Below are 14,969 nucleotides of genomic sequence, written 5' to 3'. Positions count from 1 at the left end.
ACTCTATGCATGCCCTGTAGTTTTAGTGAGTGCTGATTCAATGCCAAGACCCCTTCGTTGGAAGAAGGTGGAGCTTTTTGAGTGTGCAATAACGACATATTGGTGTCATTTGATGTAGAGTACCTCTATACCTCGATACCACAAAATGAGACTCTAGATGTTATCGAGATGCTACTACGAGAACAAGAATGGGACTCCATCTCACCTGTATCCTTTATCATGGAGCTGGCGACAGTGGCAATGAAAGAGAACTTCTTTCGGTTTGAAGAGACTGTGTTCCTCCAGACATCAGGGGCCAGCATGGGCAGCGTTTTTGCCCCAAGTTTGGCAAATTTGAATGTCCACAAGTTCAAACAAGACTGTGTACTTTCATCTACCAACCCTCATCTATCATCTGTGAAGGTTTGGAAGCGCTACATAGATGATATCCTTGTTGTGTGGCGTGGAACCGAATCTGAACTTGAGACATTCCACCTGTGGTTGAATGAACAGAACAGGTTCTTGCGTTTTACTGTTGAACACTCCAAATCAAGCCTGGCGTTTCTGGACCTTTTAATCATCGTGACCCCTACAGGTTTGGTGTCCGAGTTGTATAAGAAGCCAATGGCTCGAAATTCCCTACTTCAATAAGACAGCTGTCATCCAAAGGCGCTACGGGACAATCTGCCCTTTGGGCAGTTTTTACGCAATCAGCGAAACTGCTCTACCAAAGAGAGCTTTCAGGAGCATGCAGGAACCCTTGAGGATTGGCTCGTGGAGAAGAAATATCCAAAGAAGCTGATTCGGAAGTCCAAAAAAAGAGCCTCAAACAATAACCGTGAGTCACTCTTGGAACTAACTCCTCCCAAACCGAAGAATGAAAGGATAACATTTGTTAATACCTTCAACACAAGGTCGAATGCCATACAAAAGATCGTGAGAAAACATTGGAAGATCCTGAACACCGGTCCTGATACACTGCCGGAGCCTCTTTTTGCCTACAAAAGAGGCACGAGTATGAGAGATCGTCTAATACATACCAGACCAAGAGTAAAGAAGATCCACCAAGTGGGCACGCTGTGGGATTTGCCACCTGTCGAGGGGCATCATCCCTGCGGGAACTGTGCAGCATGTCCACAAACCACTCACTCTACCAGCATTGACATAGGTACATCACGACGGTGGGAACAAAAACGTTTCACAAACTGTAACAGTACCAATCTCATTTATTTGATCACATGCGCTTGCCAATTGAAATACGTCGGGATGACGACGAGGAAAATTAAGACGAGGATTTCAGAACATAAGAGCACGATTAGGTGCAAGAAACAGGCTACCCGCCTTACGAATAACTTTTTGGAGGTAGGTCATAAACCAACTGACTTTGCCTGGACTGTGTTGGAACAATCACATATCCCTCCTCATGCCACCGACATCGCGAAACATCTGTTTAAATTAGAGCAGAAATGGGTGTACCGGTTGAATACAGATAAAAACGGCCTAAACGAAGACATCCCTTGGATGACACTGTAATATACTAAGTGAACTTAATGATAAGGCTGACCTCCAGTGCATGGTGTCTTCAGTTATGATTGGTCGGTAGATACTCTTTAAAACATAACATATATTCAAAATATACTTTTTTAAGCTTTCAGTAATTTACTATCTGGGTTTATCGTGACTGCGGTTCAAGTGATATCCGTATTAGATCACATCAGCACTAATTATTAATACTTGTTTCGACAACAGGAATCACGCTGATAGTTATGACCTGCACATTGCCCACTGATAGAGCAATGATTCTGTATACTAGATCACATTTGAACCTTTTGTCTACAGGTTCACTATAGCACTGACGTAGAGTTTTTCTAGCAATCAGTGTACCGCATTCGAAATGCGCTTCATGTAAACAGAACATCTAGTTTATTTTGAGGCGTCTAATCAGATACTGGATAGTAGTCCATAGTCATACGCTAGATTAACATTTCAAATAATATACACACTTATGAAGTGCGAAAACGTGTTCATTTACTTACGAAGTGCACTGCTTCCAGAACGATAAACTACGTTTCCCAGGAGTCTATTGGGCGCATGTCTATGACACGCAAGGATTGGCTAATGGGTGAACGATACACTTTAACGCATCACAAACCTGCGCATTGGGAACGCAGAGTGAGGTGAAAGCAATCAAACTTGGTGAACATCTTTAAATATGGCATGTTAAGGCATTGCGGCACCTCCCCAAACAGCGCGGATGCCTGCCAGGCATATCGACGGACAGGTAGAAACACATGCATACCTCCGTCTGTTTTGACCAGTTCGAGTGCTGGATGCGAGTGCGCTGTGCCTATAGATACATTTACTCGTTTTAAATAGGAAAAGTAAGACTCCTCGTATTTTAAAGACTTATAGTCTTATAAATGGCCCAAACTTTCCACACTAAGCCTCGCAACCTTATTGAGCGGGTGTGTAGACGGACTGTCATTAGAAGTATAGTCAGCATGATCCCCTAGTCGCTCTGCAGAGAGACTGGATTACCATAATGGGCACGAATTATTGGCAGAGTGTATGTTCAGCAGCAGTGGTGGGAGCTTCTCACTATCGACACTATGGTTTTTTTATTAGAGCGATGCGCCATCTTCCTGAGCTGTAGCCGGGTGAGGAGCGGCGCTTATCCTCCATACTCTAGGTGAGTGAGAGGGAATCCAATAAAAGAATGGGTTGGGTAATGTTTTTTCAACATACCTGTCACGGGCTAATATGTATTTATGTAGCGTACGTGACAGATAACTCTCTTAAACAATGTGTTATCTCACTTTCTCTGTGTTCTTTGTTTCTTTTTCCCATATTGTGTGCTTTCTGCATGATACATCTTGTGTGCGGATACATGTTTTCATCCCAAAAAGAGGTGTGAGGACCGTATCAGGTGAAACCTTTTTGATTTTTTATGCACTCACTCGTTTATGAAGCAGTAGCAAGGTAGAATATCGGTCCTGAAGAAGCAGGAGATACCGGTAGGATCTATAAACTGCAGAAACATGTCGACCTTAATACACACGCAGTAGATATTTGTTTTGAACTACTTTTACTTTGCACTTGATGTTTTTAATTTTGGAAGTGGTTTGCTTTCTAAATAAAAAGGTTTTTTGCATCCACTCTCCAATTTTAATAATTAGCACTTTCACTCACCATTTATGTTTAGCACTGCTTTCAGTTACTACTATCTAGAACACTTATACCTGCAGGGTGGACAAACCACTCTGTGTAATGGCCCAAATGATGACCAGGGCGGTTCAGAGCTTGTAACTGATGGGAACATAATCACACTGTGATCAGTCCCCATGCATTTCACTGTTTCCACAGGGTTATACTTTTTGCAGACTAGACACATTTGAACACAGAGTTAGTAGTCCTCCTAGACCCACAGTTATTTTTTGTTAGTATAATAACATAACACAACATGGAATAAAATCTGTTATATAACAAAGGTGTCTAATAACATTACACAACCTGGAATATGCTCTGTTACATAACAGAGTTGTCTAATAACATAACACAACATGGAATAAGATCTGTTGTATAACAGAGGTGTATAATAACAACACAACATGGAATAAGATATGTTGTATAACAGAGGTGTCTAATAGCACAACACAACATGGAATAACATATGTTATATAACACAGGTGTCTAAAAACAAAACACAGCATGGAATAAGATCAGTTATATAACAGAGGTGTATAATAACGCATCGCAACATGGAATAAGATCCGTTATATAACAGAGGTGTCTAATAACATAACACATGTAAATGTAAATGTAAATGTACAGGAATTTATATAGCGCAAATCACCAAGCGGTTTCTAAGCGCTTGCTTAGGGAACCCGTCCTGGTATTCCCCTGTGAGATAACCCCGGCAGGGTATCCGCAAGGTGAAAGCCAGGCATCCCGCCGCGAGGGGCCGTTGTGGAGATTAAGCAAGCTACTGCCCAGAGTCGCAGAGTGTGAACCCGTGAATCGAGTAGGCACCGGAGCGAGAATTGTCGAGTCCATGGACATTTTAGGACTCAAGACCCCGCCGAGCCGGGAATTGAACCCTGGTCCCCGGCTGACCTCTGCTTCCAGGTCTGCCTCCTCTAACCAGTGAGCCACACTTCTCCACAACATGGAATAAGATCTGGTATATAACATAGGTCTCTAATAGCACAGCCCAACATGGAATAAGATCAGTTATATAACAGAGGTGTCTAATAACAGAATATAACATGGAATAATATCTGTTATATAACAGAGATGTCTAATAACATAGCACTACATTGAATAAAATCTGTTATATAACAGAGGTGTCTATTAACAAAACACCACATGGAATAACATCTGTTATATAACAGAGGTATCCGATAACATCAGAAAAAATAACTTAGCATAATATAATCTAACGCATCATTACCGCTTAATAACATAACTTTACATAACATAATAATAATGCAATAGGTGCACATGTATCAAAATAGGCAATTATGATTCTTTAACTGCGATTTTCAAAGAATCGCAATTAAAGAATCGCAATTGCTGATGCATGTAGGAATCTCAAAAAATGTTGCGATTCCTAAACATTCCTTAATTGCGACTCGCAATTAAGGAATTGCTACCCATTCATTCCTAAGGGCCTAGAGGACCATAGGAATCAATGGAAATTGTATGCTCAATTTGCAAGTACCAAATAGGTACTCGCAAATTGCGCATGTCATTTCAAGGGTGCAATGGTGCCAAAAGGACACCCTGTTGCGCCCCTGAAATTGCCATGTGACCACATGTTGCACACACACATGCCCCAAGGGCATGTGTGTGTGTAACATGTAACTTTGAAAAATGCACTTTAGTCCATTTTTCAAAGTATTCTCAATTTACAGTCCAGTTTCATTTGACGGTAATTTGCGACCCCCTAATAGCAAAATCGCTATTTCAATTTGCTTCATGCATTGCTTTTATGCAATTGCAATTTATGTAATTGAAATTTTTGTGATCACTTACATTGCGATTTTTGCATTTGGGATAATGGATCCCAAATGCAAAAAATACCAGTCGCAAAGGGGCAGATTCTGCGAATCTTCCCGTTTGTGACCGGTTTTTGCCTTTATGCAGCTGGCCCATAATCTAATCTTTATGTAAATGTGGGAAACTTGTAAAGCGCACTGTTACTCTACCTGAGTGTCCTGGCGCTGTAGACCGCTGGGGAACCCGTCCTGGTTTTCCCTGTGAGATGGTCCCTTTCTGGGTATCTCCAGGGTGAAACTAGGCATCCCCGGCGTCTGTGGGGGGCCGCTGTAGAGATGAGGCAAGCTTAATGCCCAGAGTTGCCGAGTGTGTTCCCTGGTTAGAGTAGGCACTGAGGCGAGAATTATCGAGTCCGTTGACCCTGGTCCAAGATCCTGCCGCGTCGGGAATTGAACCCTGGTCCCGGTCCGTTCTCTGCTTGCAGGTCTGCCGCCTCTAACCAGTGAGCCACACCTCTCTTTATGCAACATTAACTCCGACATCAAAGCAATGGTACATTAAGAACATCATCAAATTCATTAAAAGACATATTTCATCCTGCAATAGTCATACACAATGGGCCATATGTAACAATGTTGGGTTTTGCCATTCTCAAATGGCGAATTTTTGAGAATCACTATTTGAGAATCGCATAACGCTATGTATGTAGGATTTGCAATACATTTTGCGAATCCTACATATTCCTTAATTGCGAATCGCAAATTGCAATTTGCAATTAAGGAATACCTCCCCATTCATTCCTATGGGCCTAGAGGCCCATAGGAATGAATGGGAAGACATTCTCAATTTGCGATTCTCAATTAGAGAATCGCAAATTGAGAATGCAATTTCAAGTGTGCAAGGGTGTCCAAAGGACCCCCTGTTGCACCCCTGAAATGAGCATTGGTGCAAATGTGGCGCACATGCATGCCCTAAGGGCATGTGTGTGCGCCACAAGCCACTTCGAAAAATGCAAAAATTTGCATTTTTTAAAGAAATCGCAAATTACCACCACCCTGTAGTTGCTGGTAATTAGCGATTCTTTAAGGCCAAATTGCACTTTTCGGTACTTCTTACATTGCATTTAAGCAAATTTTGCGATTCCTTATTTTGCACGCAGTTTTGCCTTAATACATACCCCTAAGCCAAATTGCGATCGCAAACGCCGAAATTCAGCGAATTCCGACATTTGCGTTCGCAATTTTACTTGATACGTATGGACCGATGTCATCATTCTCCTGAAGTGGTGGTAGTTGAAAAACGTTTTCATCTCCCACAATGTTGTTCCAGAGACAGTCACGTTCAGAAATATGATGCTAAAATCATCTATGAAAATACCAGCAGATGGCAGTGCTGAACTGTTTTTGAAACTCGCTAGGTTCTAAAACTATAATATCCCTCATGAATTGAAGAGGAAATGCAAGGGAAAGTGAAAGGACGGTACTTGTTATGTGACCAACTCGGTCTTCTATCGCGCCTTGTGACGTCTTCTGCCTTATCTCTCGGCCATTAATATATTGTCGTCTATTTTTATATTTTTAAGAATTTTATGATGGAGCTCTGTGAGGCACAAAGAGCAAGTATCTTATTCAAGTTTGAATAGTGTGTGTTTTTTTTACGGGGGAAACGAGAGAAAAGAGAAATAGTCGCACTACATTGAAGCGCTATAAAAACTGTACAACTTATTATAACCATTTTTTTTTCAGACCCCAATTCTATAGTGTGAGGATCATTATGTTCCATTAGCTCTAGCATGGCAGATGGTATTAAAAAAAAGTGCCATCACCTTCAACACAGAACAACTGATACGCATTCAGGGGCAGATTTACAAGCCCCTTGCGCCGCCATTGCATCACTATTTTTGACACAACGGCGGGGCAAAAAATGCGCCCTATTTACAACGTGACGCATCTAGGGAGATGAGTCACCTTGTAAAGCCACATTATACCTGCGTCAGGTATAATGTATGCAGAGAGGCGTTCCTACAGAGGAAAGCCTCGTAAATGTGATGCAGTGAAATGTACAAGATTTCACTGCGTGACTTTTAGGATGCCACTGGGTCAAAACCTTACGCCAGCTTGAAGCAGGCGTAAGGGGTGACCCAGTGTAGTGGGAAAAGGTCACAAAATGCATTGCTGGAGTTGCGTTGTGCTTGCAACGCGACTCCAGCAATGCGTGAGTTTTGCCCCAACAGATGTGTCAGAATTTCCGACGCATCTGTCAAACCTTCCACCATGGTGCGCCATATTATAAATACGGCGCATCCATGGTGGCGCAAGCATTTTTTAGGGTGGCGCAAGGAAAGTGGCGCACCTCTATAGATGCGTCACTTTCTTGTAAATCTGCCCCACAGTGAACATGTTTAAATGCAGCACATTTGCAGAGACGTTTTAAAGCATGGGCTAAGTGGTGCACTCTAGTGAAAGACAAGCCTAGTGACACACACCTCACAAATCATTCACTTTTTGTTCAAGGTTTTTTTTTTTTTTTTTTTTGCAGTTTTATGCTGCACGAACTGGACCTGAAGGTTTTGGAGCGCTTTACCTGAGTAACAGTTAAATGGCACCAACAGCGGTCCAGTTTGGTTCCTATTTAATGGGTCTCCGGAGTACTTTACTCGCGTGTGCCTAAGGCTCCATGATACCTCTATACGGAGACGTCCTCCGGCTTCATAGGAAGAAAGAGTAGAATGAACAGGAAATACCTATAGATGTCTGGAGGTTATCCCCTTCCACGCTCATGACGAGCTTAGCTCGTCATGAGGTACGCCTGTCTTACGCTCATGACGAGCTGAGCTCGTCATGATACGCGGGATTTGCGAATCTTTAGCGCACAGCGGGAAAACGCTTAGCGCGGGTGGGGTTAAACAAGCTTAATTGGTTTCAAATGATTTCTTCCCCTACGGTGTTTTCCTTTCAGTGATTTCTATTCATTAACCCCTTCGCTGCGGGGGGTAATTCCCCCGCTGTGATGGGGGGCGCGCACAGCGCCCCCATGCTCACGACGAGCTCAGCTCGTCATGAGGCACGGCGCTCATGTGCTCATGACGAGCTCAGCTCGTCACAGGTGCACCGGCTCCCGTGGAACGCTCAGCACAGCAGGGGAATTCTCCCCGCACCGGAGCGCCGTGGCTCATGACGAGCTGAGCTCGTCATGAGCATGGGAGGGGTTAAATATGCTGCAACCAGAAGTTATATCCATTAATTGCAGACAAGCTGTAACTGTTCCACCGAACATGGGCTCGCCAGTGATGGTGGGGAAGTTACCTTTGTGGTTGACGCCCACGAAGCATACAGAAGTTCCAGCTGCTCATAGGCCCTAAGAAGATTTAGAAATACCATTAACTTACCAGGAACGTCATAATTGGTTCCATTGCCACGCCTAGATTAAAGGCCTGATTAGATCTCGGCAGTAGGGTTCCTCCATCTTCAAAGGTGAGGGATAGCCCGTCTGCCGAAATTTAAATCCCACAGAATATAACAGGAGTTATATTTTGGTCGGCGGGATATCTGTCACCGTTGTGATGGAGTAACCCGTCCGCCGAGATCTAAATTAGGCCCTGAGTGATTTGCCAAGAATCACAGGATGTTGAGCTGATGCCGAGACTCAAATCTGGAGCCATATTTATCATTATTTCACGCAACGCAGCAAGACACATTGCAGCACTGCGCTGCATCAAAGGGAGGGGGCAGGAACGCGCCACATCTATGAGAAAATGTGTGCGTGGATCACAAATTCTAATTTTGCACTTTTTCATGTCAGTGCAAAATATGTCCGAAGAAACAGACAGAATTTGCAGTAGGAAAAACTACAATATTCTGGGACAGCGGTAGCGCAAAAGATGCACCATTTTGTGGGGTATTTACAACGTAGGCGTTCCTACACAGGGGGTGGGGGCGTCCCGGTGCAGGAACGCCTCCCAAAAGTGGCTGAGTGAAATCTACAAGATTTCACTCAGTCACTTTGGGGCCCATGCTGCGTCAAAACCCTGCGCCTGCTTGAAGCAGGCGTAAGGATTGACGCAGCATTGTTAGAATAGGGCCCTCCAGAGCATTGCTGGAGCTGCGTCGCGCTTGCGACACAACTCCAGGAATACGCCACTTTTACGGCACAGATGTGTGACGCATCTGTGCCGTTTTTGCCCCATGGTGCGCCGCATTGTAAATGCGGCGCATCCATGGGGGCGGAGGCATGGCGCACAATAAGTGGCGCGTCCCTGCAGATATGCAGGGATGCGCCACTTATTGTAAATCTGCCCCAAAGAGTTTTGCAGCTAGAAATGAGGAAGCACGTATTATAGCTATATTTTTGTTTGCATATGTCCAATAACACATTTATACCCTGTGGCCTTCCCTTTCATGTCACAGTCTCCAGTGTGCCCATCTGTGTGTGTCACTAGGGGTCAGTCACAAAATGCCCTCACTTTTGAGCAAAAAAAAAAGGAAAAGCAAACACTTTGTCAAAAGTTTTGACAGCATCTGAAATTTCACAGACTGTCTTTGAAAAAGCATTATATGCTGCAGGACAAACATGCGATGGCCTCTTTTATTGCTAAACGAGCTCCTTGGAGTTTACTGGGGGTGCAGTGGCACCTCCCACACCCCGAGTTCCTTCCCCCGCTCGTTTCAAGAGGTAGCTCCTTGAAAAGTGCGCTTGCAGTGGTGAGCTACACCCACCCCCGCCCTCACTCCCATACGAGCCACAGAGAGCTGTGGTTTGATGTGTCTCTTCCCTGTGGTCATTGTATTCCTGGACAAAAGCGGCTGTAACTGAACCTATATTTCCAGAATCATACATGAAATACAAGAACAGAGCCCAGGAAGTGAGCTCTTCCAGTGGGCTGGACACATCTGTGCCTGGCCAATTAGGGCCCCACAAGACTCTTAATGGATGAGATTCTCTGAGGGCTGCAAGGGTGTGGAAGCCTTGACCAGCTGTCCGGCTTCTTTCTGCATCTGCTCCGCTTTTTTATTTGCCCGTTTTTTACTTGCGTTAATACTTACAGAAATTAAAATCAACACATAGGGGCATATTACCAAGGAATATCGATAATTATCTCAAAATGCGCTTAGCGCATTTTTTTTATCGCTGCCTATCGCTGGATATGTTAGCGGAGAAAACATGCTATTAGCAACGTTTTTCTCCAATGTGCTAAAATGTCCAGCGATAGCGGCAAAATGCGTGAATATCGCTGAGAATACAGCGATATTCACGCATTAGCGACGAAATGCTCTTAGCCATGTTATCCACCTCCCATTGGATAACATGGCTAAGAACTGGTCTGAGCAGGCGTTAGTTTTTGGCAATAGCGGGAATATTTCCATCGCTACGCCTGCCTTGCTAATAGGCGATAGCGACGTTAGCGACTGCTTTCAGTCGCTAACAGGTTGGGTACGCCCACTTTGCATGTCATTAGCGATAAATATCACTGACATGCAAAGCAGGCCCCAGACCGCTCGCTATCGCCTAAAAGCTGTCGCTAACATCAGTTAGCGACAGCTTGCTAATAGGGTCATAGAATTATCGCTGCTTAACGGCCGCAAACGGCCGCTAAATCGGCGATAATTGCCTATGGCCACCCTTGGTAATATGCCCCATAATTCGGAGAATTGCCCTCTCTGTGGAATTAAAATGTGAGCAAAGGGGTAATTTGATGTAACATCATAAGCATAAGCCATGAGCTGCCATTTTTTCTTATCACTACACAGAACAGTTCAACGTATTTTTCTTTTCGCTTTTTCTTTTAGTTCTTTTTCTCAGAGCTCTTTCAACCTAAATTTGATAATGTGTGCATTTTTGTTCTTTTTGGCACATTTCTTTTTAACTTTGTACCCATCTGCTTGTCTCTTTCACCTGCCGTAGTATTTCATGAACCGTGCTTTCTCGCCCATCCTTTCTTTTGTAAACCACGCCGTCCACCTATCTGGCTGGGATTCCAACCCTTATTAATACATTCATTCCCGTCCTTCTTTGCGACAAGGCAAAGGATGCTTGGCGCCTCTTAGCTTCTGTCGGTAGGTGCCGTCTGTCGTTTGCGCTGCTCAGGGAGACTACGGGGCAGATTTACAATAAATGCCGCATCCCTGCATATCAGCAGGGATGCGCCAGTTATTGTGCGTCACGGCAGACACCTCTTGCGCCGCCATGGATGCGCCGCATTTACAATGCGGCGCACCATGGGGCAAGAATAGACAGATGCGTGACGCATCTGATCCCGGAATGGTGACGCATTGCTGGAGTTGCGTCGCAAGCGTGACGCAGCTCCAGCAAGGCTCAGGGTGACCCTATGCCTAACATGCTGCGTCAATCTTCAAGCAGGCGCAGGGTTTTGACGCAGCATGGCCGTAAAAGTGACTGAGTGAAATCTTGTAGATTTCACTCAGCCACTTTTAGGAGGTGTTCCTGCACCGGAACGCCCACCCCCCCCTTTACCCCCCCTGTGCCGGAACGCCCACATGTGGCGCAGGGCTTTACAACGTGACGCATCTCCTAAGATGCGTCACGTTGTAAAAACCACGCAGCATGGCGCTGGCTTTACACCGCTGCTGTGTCGCAAAAGTGATGCAACGGCGGCACAAATGTTGCGTACAGGGCTTGTACATCTGCCACTACAATTCCAATAATGCACTGGGCTGCTACAACCATGTGTTGCGGGCCCTTTAATTCTAATGTATGTGGAGTCATTTAGACCCATTCACTAGTATTAAAATGGGAGCGCGCCACACTTATGCCCGTTCACTCACCAGTGCCTGTTACAAAATGAGGGGTAACTGTGTCCAGCCCCGTGTCTGAGTGATTACGTCACGTTGCATGCCCTGGTGCACTTTGGGAAAATAGACATAGATACAATTTGCAAACAATATTAGCCTTGAGCTTATAAAAGAGGCAAACAAGCTGCACAAAGGTTATCTGTATCAAGGTGGGGGGTGACCTCGTGACACAGGTGAGCCCCTAGCCCGCCCTAGATGTTTAAAGCCAGAGCACTTGGCATGCTGGATGTATAAACTCGTGTTTCCAAGGGAAACCAAAACAGAACTGCGAGTCCCAGAATGCAAAGCGCTGTTGGCTCAAAAATGGCAAGCAGGTGAAAGGCGTCACACAGGATATTCAGCTACTTTCCAGGCACGTGCACGTAAGACCCTCACGCCCTAAATACCAATGGAATCTTAACTAGAATTATTTAGCATTCATTTTTAGGTCACAAAAAAAATAATAAACAACTGGCGCTATTACCGACAACTTACCGCCACCTGTGGTCAATAATTAACACTGGTCTGTGGACTGCGCCTCTCTTTCAAGTGAGGCTCTCACGGAGGGTTCCCTGTTTGAAAAATGGACCATTCTTGACACACGAAATGCAATGCCAGTGCACAAAGAGGTCTCCACATGGTACCAGCCTCTGACCTTTAACCTCCGTGGGAGAGGTCAGTGCGCCGCCAGCTTTCTCACAGATGCCTGACCTTTCTCTCGCGTCCTCGTGCTCGTCACTGCTGTGTGCAGGGTTTGTGAGCATGGGCTTTAATGTGCTAGACATGGTACAGCAGTCTCCAAAGCCACAATCCCAGGGCCCGATTCACAGAACTAACTTAAGACAAAATCCTAAACTTACTACTTTTGGTATTCACAGAAGTTAGGATTTTGTCTTAAGTTTGTCTTAAGACAAACTTAAGACAAACCTAAGACAAAATCCTAACTTCTGTGAATACCAAAAGTAGTAAGTTTAGGATTTTGTCTTAAGTTAGTTCTGTGAATCGGCCCCCCAGAGTCCAGAGACCTGAATAAACAATGGGACATTTGTACATCCTGCCTACCAAAGAGCTCAGCTCAAGCTGTCTGTTCTCACAAAGACCTATAGCCAGCTTGCAGTGGACTCTGAGCCCGCCCATTGCTCACCACTGGTTGGTTTTATTGTCACTCTCATTAGATTGCACTTTTTTTTTAGCTTGTGTGAGCTTCTTTCCTTTCCTTGTGCTTGTCTCTCCCATGCATCAACACCTCTTTACTTGCCTTTTCTTGCTTTCTTTTCACACACTCCTTGAGAGTGCATGTGTTTCCCAGCTGTCCCCCTCATGTACTTCTCTTTCTCCCTCTGACATGCTCCATGTTTCTCTCTCACCGCGTGTGCTTCTCCCTCACCCCTTCAGTGATGCACTCGCTCTTGTGTGCTTCTATCATAGGTGTTGCTTTTTTGCCCATGTGCTTCTCCCCCAGCTCCACGTTTCTCTCGCACATGGAGTGGCGAAGAGTGAAGTTGTGTGTGGTAGAGGGAAGTGGCATGTCGTAGAACATTATGCAGTGGTATGTTGTAGAGTGGAGTAGCATGGCGTGACATGGAGGGTCGTACAGTGGAGGGGAGTATCGTAGAAGGAGTGGCATGGCGTGGCAAAGAGTGGATGGGCATAGAGTGGAGTCGAGTATTGTAGAGTGAAGTAGTGTAGAGTAGGGTGGCATGATGTAGAGTGTGCATGGTGTGGTAGTGCACTGCCATTACAGACAACACATTTTCAATTCAAATGACCATTACATTTTCACAAACAAACAGTTTTATTGCACACAACAATAAAGTGTTGAAATGTCATCGCCTAGTGCATTGATGTGTTTTGATTGTATTCAAATATTTGTTTCCACTTCACTTTGGAATTACAAGAAATGTGTTTCATTTGTACTTTCCTAATTCTCACATATTTTTAAATATCAGCACATTTCATTTAAGGACATTTAATTTTTGTCCTGTGTTAGAAGAAAGCCTTTTCTTTCACAGCAAGATTGTCACATAAATTCTCTCACTTTGAATTCAGAAAAAGAAAAGTAAACACCAAGCTACCTCGGAAAACAGAGCCTGACATTTGGCCTCTGTCTTTAAATGAACAGTAAATGTGACAAGATAAGAACAATCTTTAAAGGCCTTTTTACAGAAAGCGAGCACTTGGAAGAATACAGTAAACTGGCGATGATACACAGGAGGGACAAACCCAACCTGGACAGCCCAAAAAAAGAAAAACAGCAAATAGAGAGCAAACAACTCTCAGCTACAAACCAGAAAGCCAATTGTAAGCAGTGGGCTGAATGTATTTCCATGGAAGCTTTCGGAATGTCCCCAAGAAGTCTTTAGTATCCAGAGAGCATCACTGTCTGGTGGGCCTCGACCTATAAAGGCTCAAAATACATGGGACTTACTTTATCAGGGCAGTTGTTCACACTCAAAGTCATCGAGTAGGACAATGCATCCCATCAAAATCAAAGTCACATGCCAGATTTAAAGACCTGTTTACAGAAAGTGAGCATTTGGAAGAATACAGTAAACAGGCAATGCTACAAGGGAGGGACAACCTCAAGCTGGACAGCTTAAAACAAATAAAGCCAGAAAATAGAAAGCTAATAACTATGAGCTACAGACCACAAAGCCAATGGTAAGCAACGAGCAGAATGCATTCCTAGGTCAGCTTTCAGAATACCCGCACGATGTTGTTAGCAAACCAGACAGGTAGGTGCACTGTGCGGTAGGTGTTGACCTAAAAAGGGACCAGAGTTGGCCGTGCCCATTGAACTGTTAGGCAATGGCTGATGCCCACCTTGCCAATCTTATCCTGCAGGAGAATAATGTACTTTTTCTAGCCTTCCCCGGACAATTTTTATTACTTCCTAGTACTTACATATGCCACTTCACCCATTCCCCTTGGGGTTCTTTCCATCCAGGGCCACAGTGGTGTCTTCACTTCAATCAACCTTGTGTACGTCGGTTTCGATGACAGTGGGGTTCGGCATGCTGCTGGGGTTTGTGGTATGGGGGGCTGCCGGTCCAGGATCCCCTGCAGAGGTCCACCTCCTTTGCAGCGACTGTGGAGGCGGGTTTGGCTGCTGAATGACATGACAACGAGTCACTGAAGCATCAGCGATGCACACCAGTCAACTCACCCTCATTTGAAGAACATCACCCTTCTACAGGGGCATAA

General features: G+C 44.6%; 1 protein-coding gene across 1 annotated transcript in view; it reads left to right on the top strand.

Moving 5' to 3' along the window:
• Window positions 1-14,969, top strand: part of LOC144782458 (NUAK family SNF1-like kinase 1) — a 345,063-nt gene that overhangs the window by 130,878 nt on the left and 199,216 nt on the right. The window lies entirely within an intron of this gene.

Source organism: Lissotriton helveticus, chromosome 9, assembly GCF_964261635.1.
Source record: "Lissotriton helveticus chromosome 9, aLisHel1.1, whole genome shotgun sequence".
Lineage (NCBI taxonomy): Eukaryota > Metazoa > Chordata > Amphibia > Caudata > Salamandridae > Lissotriton > Lissotriton helveticus.
This window is presented reverse-complemented; position numbering and strand designations above follow the sequence as displayed.